Source organism: Toxorhynchites rutilus, chromosome 2, assembly GCF_029784135.1.
Source record: "Toxorhynchites rutilus septentrionalis strain SRP chromosome 2, ASM2978413v1, whole genome shotgun sequence".
Lineage (NCBI taxonomy): Eukaryota > Metazoa > Arthropoda > Insecta > Diptera > Culicidae > Toxorhynchites > Toxorhynchites rutilus.
In genome coordinates, this window is record NC_073745.1 from 246,317,352 (window position 1) to 246,333,332 (window position 15,981).

The window sequence follows — 15,981 nt, forward strand, 5'->3', positions numbered from 1 at the left end:
AATCGAAAACAGAGGTAGCTATTTGTCGGAAAATATAAAAAAAATTACATTTGTGATACAACTGCAAGGTTGACGTAGGACTACCGTTGACTTAGTAATCATTTGATGAAATTACATCTAAATCAATTCTCAATGAATGAACATTTTGAAAAATCACTGAAAAATTGAAGCAAGTGCAAGCACAGAGTTTCTTTCATGCATATTCTGCAGATGCATTCTGAGGTAAAAAATTTTGCCCCTCCGTTCAAATTGGGAGCAAAATAGAAACGGGATTAGCCAGAGCGAGCATAATTAACCCATCGACAATCACAATAATTTAATTTTTTTTTTATTCGAAAAGTTTATTTTCAAAGCTATTTTGAGTTATTAAAATTTATTTTTGGATGTGTCTGTAACAAACATCACTCATAGACCTTTCATCTTTCTAATGAAATGTTTGTCATACTAAAGGGTGTGTCACATCAAATTGCATCACGGAAAAAACGCTGTAGAAATTTAATTTTTAGGAATTATATCTTCAGCTTTCGCTTATAATCAGATAAGAGTAGTATAGATCACGTTGGCCATGCTTCACTGTCAATTTTTCGTAAATTTGGAAAAATGTCGTCGAACGAAAAAGAGCGTCGTGAATTAATCCTGTGCACTCATTTCGAGAATCCGGAGTTGTCACATCGGGACATCGGTAAGATGCTGGGAATCGTCCAATCCACGGTCAGCAGAGTACTAAAACGATACTTCGAGAACCTAACCATCGACCGGAAGGTGAAGAACGGCAAAAATGGATGCTCCGTCAGTGAAAAAGATCACAAGCGCGTAGTTAAGCAGTTTAGACGTGATCCGAGAAGTTCGGTCCGGGATGTCGCCAATAAGCTGAATTTGTCAAGTTCATTCGTCCAGCAGACCAAGCAGTGGGAGGGCCTGCGTACATACAAGGTTCAGAAGGCTCCTAACCGCGACGAAAGGCAAAACATGGTGGGGAAGACGCGAGCCCGGAAGCTGTACACCGAAATGCTGACGAAGCCGCATTGCCTGGTAATGGACGACGAAACCTACGTCAAAGTGGACTTTCGTCGGCTGCCGGGCCTGTTGTTCTTCTCCGCAGAGGACAAATTCAGCGTTCCGGAGGAGATACGCAAGCAGAAACTGTCCAAGTTTGCTAAAAAGTACATGGTGTGGCAAGCGATCTGCTCTTGCGGAAAGCGGAGCGCCCCCTTCGTGATGACCGGCACGGTAAACGGGCAGGTTTACCTTAAGGAGTGCCTACAGAAGCGCTTACTACCACTATTGAAGCAGCACGAGGGCCCGACCATCTTCAAAGGACGTGTTGGAGTGGTACGAAGCCAACGGGGTCATCTTCGTGCTAAAGGAATTGAACCCGCCCAACGCGCCGGAGCTTCACCCAATAGAAAAATATTGGACGATTATGAAGCAGGCCCTCCGGAAGAACCCAAAAGTTGTCAAATCGGAGGCGGACTTCAAGAGAAAATGGATTTCTGTTCAAAAAAAAATACAACCTGACGTTGTACAGAACCTTATGGACGGGGTAAAGAGGAAGGTGCGAGCATACGGGCTTGCGCTCGAAGTATGAATAAAAAGAAAATGCCAAAAGTTGTTTAATAGTTTTTATTTTACTGTCTAAAATTTTCAAAAGGATCGGTCTACTGGGCGAATTTCTACAGCGTTTTTTCCGTGATGCAATTTGATGTGACACACCCTTTACTTCCTTCAACCGATAAAGAGATATTAACGTTCAAATGGGCTCCCACTAATTGACTGTGTCTGATTAAATTTTATCGCTCGCGTGTTACAAACAGAACGTCAACCATGATACTCCTTTTCATGCTGTAAGCACACATCTTCGTCAATTTCTGATTCAAAACCTTCATGAAAATGAAAAAAAACTAAATTTCGTTGCTGTTAGGCACGCAAAATTTCGTTCTCTTTGCAGCCAGAGCGAAGCAAGTACATGCTAACTATTAACATAATATCATTACACAACACGTTAGTATTTTATAACGGCTCTGGACTAATTTCATGAATGGTATATATATGGACTCACTTTTGCTGTTTTTGACAAAATAATATCTCAATAAATGAAAATAAATGGATTTAAAAATGCATTTCACCTGGTTCGTTGTGGTTGAACGCAATTTTGAAAAATGCAGACCAGCCTCTTAACACGCTTCTACACTTCATGGCAGCCCTTTGGCTGTCTCACTTACCAGATACCGACGACTTCTGATTCCTGGAGTTGTCCGAAACAGAAAAATCTGTTGAAGATTCAGATTTGCCTTCTTGGAGAGAATGATCACTATCGTCAGATGCCACGTTGTGAGTTCATGGTTGTTTTTTTACAGTCTGCTACAAAGAATTTTTGGAGCTGTTGTTAATTGTCCGAATGACATGGTCATTTCACAGTTGATAAATTATTATTTTCTGCATCCAGTGGTGTAAGTAACTCAATTCTGAAAAAATGGCGTTTTTTTCGTTTTGGCAGAACCAGTCTCTTGATAAAATTTCGCCGAACGGTGTCGGTTCCACAAATATAAATGATTTTCTGATACTAAAGGGATAAGCCATGATGACAATGTTTCTATAATTCCAGAATCCATAGAAGCTCTCGCACGGATCCACTCGAAGAGCCTGATTCTCGAATACACTTCGAATACACTTCACGGTGGAAACGAAATGAAACGTATCCGCGATGACAAAAGGTACGGTGTCGACATCTGGATATGAAATTAGTTTCCCACTAAAACTTATTATAATATCAAAATATCTTCAGATAATTTTTTTGTATGAGATTATTATACCACATGACGAGAACAAAGTTTTCCATTCACATTGAACAAACATGTGTTACGAAGAAGTTAATTTTCATTAATGATTTTATTTAAGAAGTGCTCATTCTGCTCGACAACTCATTATTATCTTCGACACTTCACTAACTCGTAAAACGTAGTTCAGTGGCGTGCCGTTTATTTCATTTCCGCCGTGAAGTGTATTCGAGAATCAGGCCCGAAGTGTTCGGTGAAATGTTCCAAGGACTACTTTATAGTCACTTCCAGAAAAAGTAATAAATTAGTAATAAAGTAATAAAAATAAATTAAAAATCCGTTCCGATAAATTAGTAGTATGTACTTGGTAGTAATTTTGTTTAGAAGATGTTTGTTGTAAACGAATATGAGGTTCAGTTCTTTATCGATCTTTCTTCCAGCATAGAAAAATATATTTCTTGATGTGAAAACGTACCCTAACCATTCGATCTAGACCAGGAGTTCTCAAAGCGGTCGACATCGACCCCTTGGGGTCGATATTGGTTTCTCAGGGGTCGACATGAACGAAAATTAATTTTGGGGTCGACGAGGTCTAATTGACCCCCATTAATTAACACAAATTCTTGTTTGAAACATTCAAGATACAGTGTTTCGTGATCCAACTTGATTTCTAGTAGAAAGTATTATTGTTGTACTTTTTCAAAAACTCAACAAATAGATGTGCGCGTATGAGTTGATATAAGATGAAAAATTTGGCAAGTGCAATTTGTTGGAACTTGAATACACTTATTTACTAATTTCATTCAAGAGATTACATTAGTAGAAATAGAAAGAAAGTAACCAGGTTCATCTCATAACACTGATTTAAAAAAAAAAAATCATTAACGTGCGATTTTTTTTTCGTAAACTAATTGCATACTCCAGTATTTGAGAGTAATTTGTATTAACATATTTACGATAAAATTAATATTTATATAATTTATGTCAAGTTTATCCGCTTAACTCACGGTTGCCAGACTTCCAGATTTGTCTGGAATCTTCGTGACTTTAGTAATGCATCCAGATATCCAGATCGTCCTTTGTCTAGTCCAGACCCTCCGCACTTTGCCCAGATTTTTCCAGTTTAAAAAGAACAGCAATCACATTTGATTTTATTGAGTTGGTTCGAAAAGCTAGTTTTATTGAAACAGTTATTCAAAATGGCATCACTGATTTCACCGAAAGGATTGAGGCCAGACTGAGCTGGCTTTCTCAGAGCACCGATAGGCATGCTAGTTTCTACAAAGTATGTAGAAAAGGCAAAAGGTGTCTTGGAGGATTGAAGGGTTTGTTGAAGCATGCTGCGACTGAGAAGCACAGAAGCGACTAATGTGATCACGAATGTTCTCGGAGATGATCAACACGAGGAACCCAAAGGACATTTGCGAAGCATTCCATTCAGCTTGATTGCCTACGAATCGACGGATCTGTCAAAGAAATAGTCACTAGCCTTTAGGTAGCCGTTCACTGTTCAAATAATTCGGAAGTCAAATAATTGATAAGTTTGGTTTGAAATTTGTACATACACTATTTTGTTTACTACTCTTCAATTATCAACAATGACAAACAATGTCAAACATCGAACATGGAAAAAATTCGACTGAAATATTTAAGGTAACCTATCTATGTACCGACAGGTTCGAAGAACAGACCAAACAAATATTTTAGGCATCCACTAACTAAATATTTGCTTGTCGTGTTTTGTGTCGAATATATTTCATCAGTTGGTAAAATTTTATTAGTCAAAAAGAGTCAAATATTTGGCTTCGGTCAAACAGTGTATGACCACCTTTAGTAGCCAGAACTAGCTATTGGAAAGATAGTATACTGTTCGTGGATGATTGTTTTCATGACCTTATACAGGTTACCGAAACGGATTCTAGAACGTTTTATAACGAGGTGGTTTCGTTGTTCAAGAGGAACAAATTTGCATACCAAATTTATTTGATTGGTTATGGGGCAGATGGAGCAAGGATCATGACTTCATCAGGCAACTCACTTGACGCTTTACTTAAAAGAGATTGTCCATCGCTTTTCATTATGAATTGTTAGCTATAGCAAACTATTGTTCTGTCTTATGCTCTTCGTATGCGTGTAAGCATATTCCAGATGAAATTGAACAAACCAATAGCTCCAGTCACTTGCGGACTAGTAAGGAAATTCTTGAATTAAAACCCTTGAAATTGCTGTATCCATGAGCGGCTAGATGGCTTTCACTGGAAGCAGTGGTGCAAATCATGTTGAAAACGCCAAAGTTGTAGACTGATATTTATTTGACATTTTTGTCATACGAGGGTGGTCCGATAAGTACTCATCGCCCGATGGTGTCAGTATCGCAAGAGAGATTACTTATCGTGTAGTACATTCTCGTAAACAGCTGCTGTCAAAATTTCAGCCGAATCGGACTCGTAGTTTTGTTTCGACCGTGTGTGGAAACGGGCGTGTCTGCGGATTTTAGAAAAATAGAAATTCCGCCGTCGCCACGGCCAAATTGGTCGAATTGTACTACGAACTGCTGCCCCATCTACCGTATTCTCAAGATTTGGCTCCGTGCGACTTTTGTTTGTTTCCAAACTTGAAAAAGTCATTCGCCGGGTAGAAATTTGAGCCGAATGAGGAGGTCATCGCCGCCACGGAGCCCTACCTTGCAGACTTCGAGAAAACGTATTTTTCAGATTGATTAACCCTCCAGTACTCGCGTGCAAAATCATAACGCGTATACTCGCGCACGGTGTCACAGACCGAAAATTGAACTTCTCTGTAATGTTACCATTGTGTATTTTTCATGCTTTATTGGCATTTATTTGAAGAAGAGGGTATGATTGAATGAAAAAACTCCAAAAAATATGTTTACTTCGTCTTTATTATGTTTTAATAGTCATCTTATTCACCCTCCTTAAAATAGAATAATTTTTGATACTCCAACACAAATAACGAAATTCGAATTTTTCACTGTTATTAATTAAAAGTAAGCAACTAAATATAATTCATGGAAGTATAAAGAGCTATAAAACAACATAAAAACGTATTAATCGATTGTGGTTCCATTGGAGTAAGAATCAGAACATAGCATAACTGCATGCTCGAAACAAACATATTTTTTACATTTCATGCATTTGTTGCGTGTTTTTCGGGTCTTTTATCGAAGAGAAGAATGTATAACGACCTTCTAGATAAATACCAGATGATAAAGGTTCTGGAATATGAAGTTTGCATATTTCTAATATTCTTTGTCTCTGTATTCTTGGTAAACTTAGAGTTAATTCCATTTTTTAGATGGGGCATAAAAAGATGATATAAAAGGATTTCTAGGAACTTCCTTTTCATTTTCTTGTTTTCTTGTCGATATTGTTCATTATAAAAAAAATATCCCCGAAATTGTAATTGATGAAAAATACCATAAGCCACCGAGTAGTTTATAGTTTACTGTTTACAATTCTTCCACAAGTGAAATTCTTTCTCAAGTGTGTATATGTATGACCATTATATTAGCGAATAACTATACGAAAGTCAAACATTTATATTTTGCTTATTTTTATTATCTAACGACGAATATATCGACGAATAGTCAATATATGGATTCGTTCAATTTAGTTACAAAAGGGACTGAAATCAAATAAGAATAGTGCGGTAATGATCTTATGCATTATATTCAATAAATATTCCACGCCACTAACATTAATTTATACATTTCATTCAACAATATTCTAGAATATGAAAAAAGGCACTTGTCCAAAAAAGTTTCTCCTATACTCGCGTCGGTGTGTCAGACCGAACGTGTTGAAAAAGTGGCACACGTCCCCTTTGTACCAACACATGCGATACGCTAAACGATGACGAACGTCGAATAACGAAGCTAGAGAGAATCGAAAAGTCGTAGTGTTGATATTTTCCGAGAAATGAACGAAAATTTCTCGGCCTGACAGACCAATGCGCGAGTATAGGAGTGTTAAAGAAATTGGGGCATCGCTGGGTCAAGTGTATCGGGCTAAAAGGAGAGTATAGGTTGGGACAACGGGTGAACTACTCATTATAGAGTACGTAAACGATGGAAAAATATCTGTTGATCGGCTCAACGAATTTAAGGCTAATGTAATGCATAAACTTCAACTTCAACGACTCGGTTATGATAAATCTGATAATGCTGGACCTGTTCAATGTCATCAGAAGAAAACATCAAACCATTCTACCGCTTACTGAAAATTTTCCTAATCTGGTCCCAGAGAAATGATTCAGCTAATTGATGAGGAATTCAGTTAGCTGCGCAATGTTGATTTTTCAAACTATTCTCCGGATGAACGAACCAATGTAGTCATGTTTTGGGGAAAAGTTCTAGCCACAACTATCCGTGGTGGAGGAATGGCATTCCCGCAAGTAAGAAAATTTATAAAAAAAAATACTACACACCGAAGAAAGTGGTTTGGGGCACATGTCTACCACCATCGACTTTAAATATGTGATAGTATGATAAGAAGAAATAACTGTAAAATCATGTTTTACACATCAGACATAAAAATGTAGATTGATTAATTGTGTTGAACTATAGAGACTTTAAACTTTTGCAGTTCTTGTCAAGTGAAGGGCCCTTGTGGACAAATTCGATCCAAACTCCTTCTTCACCTGGCTTGAGAAAAACACTTTATTGTCATTGCTCGTCAGCAAACCGTGTCCGCTTCCACGAAAATCAAACGACGATCTCGTGAAAATGTTCCATAAAATTTGCAATTAAATATAAAAAATGTCGAAAAAAATCAGACTTTTGATTTTCCAACATCCAGATATCTGCTCAATACACCTAACAACCCTGCCTTAACACTTTATAAGGCCGAAGAAACTGTATGAATGTACACAGCAGATCCTAAATAGAACGCTGGAAGTTTTACCTATTTTTTTGATCCGATAGGTCGCGATCGCGCTTTTTCATGCTTCGAGAATACATTTCTTTGGAGAAAGATTTATTAGCTTCGAAATAAATTCAGTGAAATTCATTCCTCTATTCTTCTGTCTTTCTTAACTAAATAGAATGGGACAAAACAAAAATCAGCTCGAGCAGTTTATAAAACAATATTACGCAATGCTTTCAGAACGGTGATCTCATAGAGTAAACATCGATGGATTTGCCAAAACACACATGATTCTAAAATCTGCCAATCGACTGTCCGTATACTGATCACTGACTCCACTTCTACTCTCCGGCTCATTCTGTCCCGAAACATCCAGGTCGTTTTGAATTCCGCACGCGATCCCAGCCGGGGAATGCTAGACGAGCATAATATTCTAATTTTACACACATATGCTCTTCCATACAACCAACCCACCCTAAAGCACTCAAAACATCAGACATTCCCAGAAAGCCAACAGCAAAGTTAACACAATTTGAGACGTCTTCTTGCTCCTTTTCCCCATGTCTTCTTCTCATTCACTCCTTCAAACATATTTTATAACATTTTTGTTCTCTTGCTTCCACGTTGGGTCAATGATTGCTTATTTTTTGAAGAAAGATTAAGCGGCGACCGATTCGACGAAAAAAAAAATCTATGAATGCATCATCTTCACCATTTTTCCCATTCTCACTTGCTCCGTCCGGTTTTGTGCAGATGAGTGCATTCATCCGCATGCACAACTTAAACCAATGAATGCACTTTTGACCAACACTAATTTCATGTTTCATTCATGCCGCATGAGTTGTGTGTCTGTTGCATCAGTCCACACGATGGAGATGATATGTGAGATGAGATCATTGATTCCAGAGCAGCGTAAGGTTGAAAAACGAATCTTCGGCCTAATGTATTCCAAATATCTTGAACACTCTACAGCAAAACTTGCACAACATCATCATCACCACACAACGTGATTAACATATTCAGAGTTGGTAACATAAAAACAGCAAACGCTTCCGATTACCTCCTCTCTTTATGCCTTCTGCGGTTATTATCACCAAGTCACAAAGTTTAATATTCCACTTATCTGCACCAGCTTCTCATTTGAATATTCTTCCACTTCTTCACTTTACCACTTTTCACTTTATTCCAATCCTCCTTCCAAACCTTTCTTTTTTCGACCGTCCAGCTCGATCTTCAACGCGCAACTGAGGATTTTATTTCTTCGAAATAGAACCATGCCCTGAGCGCGATCTCGGCAAAGGAGCCATCATCGGACCTGTGAGCATATGAGCAGCAGTCGCGCTTCCTCCTTGATCAAGCTGTGTGTGGGCATGTTATCGCGGGTGCAAACTCGCGGGTGACTTCTTGTGTGAAGATTATGTGGCGAAAAAAAACAGAATATTGATTTCTGGAAGTCTTTATGAAACGTCGATATTAGCAGTAACGTAAAAAGAATGTAGGAAATAGAAACTCAATTTATTTGATAAGTTCAGAACATGAAATCATTCTATTATGTTTTTAGAGAACAATATATTTGATGATAATGAAGCACAAATTGTATGTGTATAAAATATGGAGCAGTTTCTTAATACTAACTTTCGCTCTCGCGATTGGTCATGTTGCTTCATAAGTCTACTAGTATAATCATCGGAAAACATTAAAAGCGAAAGTCTGTATGGAAGAGATAAGAGTTGTTGTCGATTTGATCGCATATTCACGTTATTTATGGTTCACGTACACTGAATGTAACAGAACAAAATTCTCGAAAATTTACTCTTCTAGTAGATTACGTTTGAGATCAATGATTCAGGGTTAAAACATATTGGATACGTATCTTTCTATTTGCTAGATCATTGAAGAATGGAATCTTATTTAACCCACACGGGAGACCGAGACTCAGGACGAACAAAAATTCATAAATCTTTTCAGAAGAGGTTTGACTAGTGATCAGATCGGCCTGTTCCAACATAATCTTGAAGTATTCAAAATTTGAAAGAAAAGTTATAATAGAATTGTTGTCGCACGTTATCATAGATTAGAAAGGGCAAAATGGGATTCATCACTACATATGTATACTCTGCACTCACCACTGAAGCTATCTATCTTCAACGGACGCTCAATGACAATATATAGAATGCACAGAGAATAAGTCCCTCATAGAGTGCGTGCGATTTGGCACAGGGGCCGTGCCGTGCCAAACAAAAATGGCACAGAAATGGCGTGCCATGGCACAATGGACATCCATACTTTAAGGGGTGACCCTCGAAAAATTCGATTTTTTTGCATTTTTGGGGAACTTATGTCCTCAGAAATGTTGCCCTAAAAGAATTTTCGATATTTGATTTCGTTGGAAAGTTACAGTCGAAAGTATGAGGTCACCTCAAGGGATATATTAAGTGTTGCTGTGCGAATTTTTGAACGTGTTTTTCTCGAAACCATGTTTTTTTAGCTGGTGGTATCGATATCTCAGGATCTACTCGAACGATTTGGCTGAGTTTTTTTATCAGCATGTGAAAATGAATTATCTAAATCCTTACATAGCCGCTTTGATATCTCATTTTTTCAATTTTTTTTAGCTTCTAAACTGCGATTTGTCATGAAAAATAACTCATTTCTAGCAAATGGAAATTTTCGGAATTTTCGAAAACCCCTATGTAATTAGGTATTGTCGTAAAGTTTCAAAATATTCATCGTTCTGCGACACCCCGTTGTTTCAGAACCGAAATCACCAGTAAGGTATCCAGCTGTCAACAGCGTAATTATCATTATTCGTAAACTCGAAAAATGATAAATACATCTACAAATAAAACTTTAACAATAACCAAAATACCCGAACACTTGACTTTATTCCTAACATCTGAAAAAAAATCACTAAAATTCATTATTTGTCGACCTTCCAGACAGGGGTCCCTTCTTACTACTTTTTGTATACTATTTTCCTTTAAAAAAATTGTCTTTTTAATTTCTTTTTCTTCTTTGTTTGTTTTTTAGATACTTCAAATTCTAAGGTTAATTATCCTTCACTAGAAATCGCCAGGATTTGTTTGGAAACATATAATACAGAAATTTTCAAAAGATAGGAGTTGGGTGTCTAAGAACAAATTGTAGAGCGGTTAAACAGCGTTAATTTGGTTGATATAAGTAATCATGTTTATTTTGCCTTGTTTCTGCGTTTGTGGCCGTTGTTCATTCGTGCGAGGTGTATCTTCCACATAGAAACTTGTTGCCACAATGGATGAAAGAATCCTAAGGTCCAGTTTTTTTGCAATTTGTGCAATGGTAAACCCGCGGTATAAAGAGGTGCACCGAAAAAAACATTTTCTACTTTCACATAGTTTGGGAGAACATAACCGGCGAAAGTCACCCGAAAAGAGTGTGAGGGCTTATAAACTGTTTTATTGTCTTCCAAAGATGCTGAATGCAGTTGTCTAACATCCAGAATCTTCACAAGCTCTCCAATTAACGAGTTTCTAAAACAACCCATGTATCTTCCCGCCAGATCGAATTTAGACAACTCCCTTCGCGCCCGAGGAAGACAGCCCAATGTGTCGGTGAGAGATGTGTTGGCTCGGTTAGACCTTGATAACATGTCCCAAATACAGGGAACTTCAATATAAAGTACCCTCGTTATAACGTGCCTTCGATTTAACGTCACTGGATATAACATACATTTTACCTCGATATAATGTACACATTTTCAAAATGTAAAGGAATAATTTAAAAAAAAAATTCTGAAGAACAATACATTATCTGTATTTTGATACTAGAACATGTTTCGTACCTTTAACCAATCCCAAAATACAACTGGATTTGTGATTCCGGATTCTATGAATCAAGCTTTAAACAACAGTACGAAGGAAAACATCATGAGAAAGGCTAGCTTCGTCTTTTAGTTGAATTTATTCATCAACCTTACCCAAACTGCAACACAATAAAGTAATACAAGCTACGTTTCTGAGTTCTTTATTATGCTTCGACATAACGTACAATTTTTTTGTCAAGTTCATTCGTCCAGCAGACCAAGCAGTGGGAGGGCCTGCGTACATACAAGGTTCAGAAGGCTCCTAACCGCGACGAAAGGCAAAACATGGTGGGGAAGACGCGAGCCCGGAAGCTGTACACCGAAATGCTGACGAAGCCGCATTGCCTGGTAATGGACGACGAAACCTACGTCAAAGCGGACTTTCGTCAGCTGCCGGGCCTGTTGTTCTTCTCCGCAGAGGACAAATTCAGCGTTCCGGAGGAGATTCGCAAGCAGAAACTATCCAAGTTTGCCTAAAAGTACATGGTGTGGAACGCGATCTGCTCTTGCGGAAAGCGGAGCGCCCCCTTCGTGATGACCGGCACGGTAAACGGGCAGGTTTACCTTAAGGAGTGCCTACAGAAGCGATTACTACCACTATTGAAGCAGCACGAGGGCCCGACCATCTTCTGGCCGGATCTCGCTTCGTGCCACTATTCAAAGGACGTGTTGGACTGTTACGAAGCCAACGGGGTCACCTTCGTGCCAAAGGAAATGAACCCGCCCAACGCGCCGGAGCTTCGCCCAATAGAGAAATATTGGACGATTATGAAGCAGGACCTCCGGAAGAACCCAAAAGTTGTCAAATCGGAGGCGGACTACAAGAGAAAATGGATTTCTGTTCAAAAAAAACTACAACCTGACGTTGTACAGAACCTTATGGACGGGGTAAAGAGGATGGTGCGAGCATACGGGCTTGGGCTCGAAATATGAATAAAAAGAAAATGCCAAAAGTTGTTTAATAGTTTTTATTTTACTGTCTAAAATTTTCAAAAGGATCGGTCTACTGGGCGAATTTCTACAGCGTTTTTTCCGTGATGCAATTTGATGTGACACACCCTTTATATCCTTATACCCTCATTATCTTCCATTGCGAGCAATTGGCCACCTTGCTATAAACAGTAAAATAAGTTGAAATGTAAATATACAATAGATATACGAATAGATTTAAGAATTGAGTGTGTTCTCAACATTGTAATAACTCCATTATATCCCATCCTTTTCCTCAAATAATATGTCACCCTGCTTAACTCGAGTCCACCGCGAGTAATCGGTTTTCCACCTTAACAGTTCGTTTGAAAAGTTTATACGATAACACAGTAAAACTATTTTTTTTTGCAAAATTCTATTTTATTATTCAACATAATTGCCTTCGAGGGTGATACAGCGTTTATAGTGATCTTGCAACTTTTCGATACCATTTTTATAGTACTCTTTCGGGTTTTCATCAAAATAGGCCTCAGTTTCGGTAATCACTTCATCATCGGTCTTAAATTTCTTGCCAGCGGGTATTCTCTGCAGGTCTGCGAACAGAAAATAATCGCTGGGGGCCAGATTTGGAGAATGCGGTGGATGCGAAAGCAATTCGAAGCCCAATTAATGTATTACACACGAAATTCGGATTTTTTCCATTTTTTTCCCAATAACAAAAGTTTCTTCACTCTCAATGATGTAACTCACGAGCCAATCGACCGATCGCTGTCAAATTTTGACGCGTATCCATTGAAAGATGATGCTTTGTGATAGTCAAGTAGATTTTTGCAAGAGGCGTAATCTATACGTCAATCTTATGATCTTTTCAGCAGAGCTGTTACTAACCATAGAGTTAGGAAAATTGTTTATATATAGTTTTATAATAACTCCGTCATTATTGAAATTCGACCATATGCGCAGGAGGATGTTTTCAATAACATACGGGTGTAGGCTGATAAATAACGCACATACACGGTTGTAGAAAACGAACAAAAACAAATAGCAAGGTAGGGTAAAAACAAATCTTAACCTTCAAAACATGTATTATTTTTCAACGTAGTCAACCTTTAAGCAATACACATTTCTCTCAACGTGTATCAAGTTTTTCCATACCATCACTGATAAATCCATCCGACTTTTCTGGAATCCAGGACGGGATAGCTGCTATCACCTCATTGTCAGAGCTGTAATGATTATCCTGAGGGGAAAAAATCTCAAGACACAAGGTCGGGAGAATACGGGGAATTGGTGGAATTAATTCAAACTTCAGGTTTTTCAGAGTCTCAGTTGCAGGCGAAGTGTGAACGAGCGTTGTCGTGTTGCAATATTATTAGCGCCAGGTTACCTCTATCAAGACAAACTCGACGTCGGAGGTGTTCCAGTGTCTGTATATACTGTATATTCGACGACTTTCATTTGAAACTCGTATCGAAATATATTTACGGCGCCATTTTGTGGTGGCGGTCATTTAGAATTTGCATTTATCATAAAAAACTGTGTGCCAACCGTGCCATTTGTACCAAACGTGCCAGCCGTGCCAATCTGTGCCAGCTGTGCCAACTGTGCCACGTGTACCATGGCACAGCTCTGTGCCGCACCAAATGGTACAGAATTTTGTCGTGCCATGGTACATGTCGTGCCAATGGCACACGCTTATAATTCCCTAAGATGACTCCGGAAAAAATCCGAGAATACTGACCAGAACTGAGTAGCATTATCAAAAACTGAGAACTAATGGTGCGAGAGTTTAGCGCCACAAATAATGTGTCAAAGCCAAGGAACATGTAGCCTAAGAGCAAATGAAGAGAACGATCAGATGTTCCTCATGTTAGAAAGTCATTCCAATATCATTAGGCGCAGTGATGTCCATATCCTCTGTGTAGGGAAGTGAAACCTAAATTCATCCACCTACTCTGTCATCCTCAACGAAAGCGCTCCTCTTTGGCCTAACATCACTATAGATCTATATATATGCGGGCGCATAATAATGGAAGATCAGTTTCTTTTTCACTCAACACTTGGTTGCACTAGAGTGTGCCAAGATAATGATGATGATGATGGCCCACCTCATACCCCTACAAAGGTTTGAGCAGGACGATTTATCTTATAGATAATATTTATTTTCAAACATATCAAGAAGCCAGTATTATAAAAACAAAAACAAAGCGAACTGGCTCTGTTGCAGCCATAAATATATATCAATAGAACATTAAAAATAGGCATAAACTGCGGAAAAACAAACAATGTTCCTATCTTTATTGACATTGACATAGTCATAGTCTCAACTTCAGGCCCAAAGTTCTTTCCAAGGCATGTCAACAAAATTTCCAACCCGGGAAGATCCTTGACTGATTGGGAATTGAACCCAATATCCAAAAGTTTCAACGTAGAACATAAAAGAGATCTGCTACAATCAGAAGCAAGGAGAGCGCACAAACTCTCTACAGTGCAGCGGATAAATTCACTGGAGAGTACACTCGGATGAGCTATTATCCATGCGCTCTGGAGGATACGCAAAGGAGCCGGATATTTATGCTGCTACAGCTCCTTCGGAAGTTACGCTAATACGAAGTCTATTCAGAAAGTAATAGACGTTTTTGACTAGCTTGGCCGTAAGCGGGGCTGAAGCTGCCATATTGATGTCAAATAATTCGTACATTCAGTAAGCATCATAGCAAGTGGTCCGTATCTTTCTTACTTTTCACACTATGACTAGTTGAAATGTGGCTACATTGGTTGCGCTAACGCTTACTAAGCGATCGATCGGGGGTTCAAAACTCAAGGCCCTCAATTAATCATCTTTGTGTTGTTATAGAATAACTACGTCCACGTAACAATCATCATGCGAGCTCTGCTTGCAACAAGAAAAAAATTATAGGAGGTTGTGTTCAAGACACGACCGCATTGTTGACGTAGAACCACGCTGTGGTTCTGTTAATCTCTATCTGTTAATCTCAACAACCTCGAAAAGTGTAGCACTTCTTCATTATGATCAAGATTAGCGCAAATGCAATCCTAGTTGAAAGCAGCATTGCGACTGGTACGCGAGCCCAAATAAATCATTAACTTAATATAACTTATTGAATAACTTGATATTCCCCAAATAATTTTTGGTGCACAACCTTAACGCCTGATTCACCATAGTGAAACAAATGTTAAATGCATTGATGACAGAAAACAAACAATGTTAACTGCTTGGAAAAAGGCTGGATATTTGCCTTAGCAGATTCATTACTAATATTCTAGCGTAAATATTTCCCTCCCGCTATCTCCCCTCCTTGTTTATATTTATCATTACGACTGCATAATTTGCAACACGAAACAATCGTCAATCATAGCATAAAAAAATTAGGCGATTGTTGCATCGTTACAGGGCCAATGCACACGGGAGCAGATACAAATGGGGTTTCAGCGTAGCGAAGATGCACTAGTTTTACGTACGGGTTATGAAGCACGCACTTACGCACACCAATATTCATATATCGATGACTCGAAGCAACTAACGAAG

The 15,981-nt window shown here is 38.6% G+C and overlaps 1 protein-coding gene across 3 annotated transcripts in view; it reads right to left on the bottom strand.

Annotated features, from left to right (window-relative positions):
• LOC129765177 (laminin subunit alpha) overlaps positions 1-8,946 on the bottom strand; it is a 37,893-nt gene extending 28,947 nt beyond the window's left edge. The window contains exons 1-2 of one of the 3 annotated variants that reach the window (XM_055765126.1): positions 8,721-8,946; positions 2,223-2,358 (exon numbers count right to left, since the gene is read on the bottom strand). The gene's annotated coding sequence lies outside the window, so the exon portion shown is untranslated. Of the gene's footprint in view, positions 1-2,222; positions 2,362-8,720 lie in introns of all 3 variants that reach the window. The other 2 variants (XM_055765125.1, XM_055765124.1) reach the window with 2 other exon arrangements.
• Between the last annotated feature and the right edge of the window lie 7,035 nt (positions 8,947-15,981).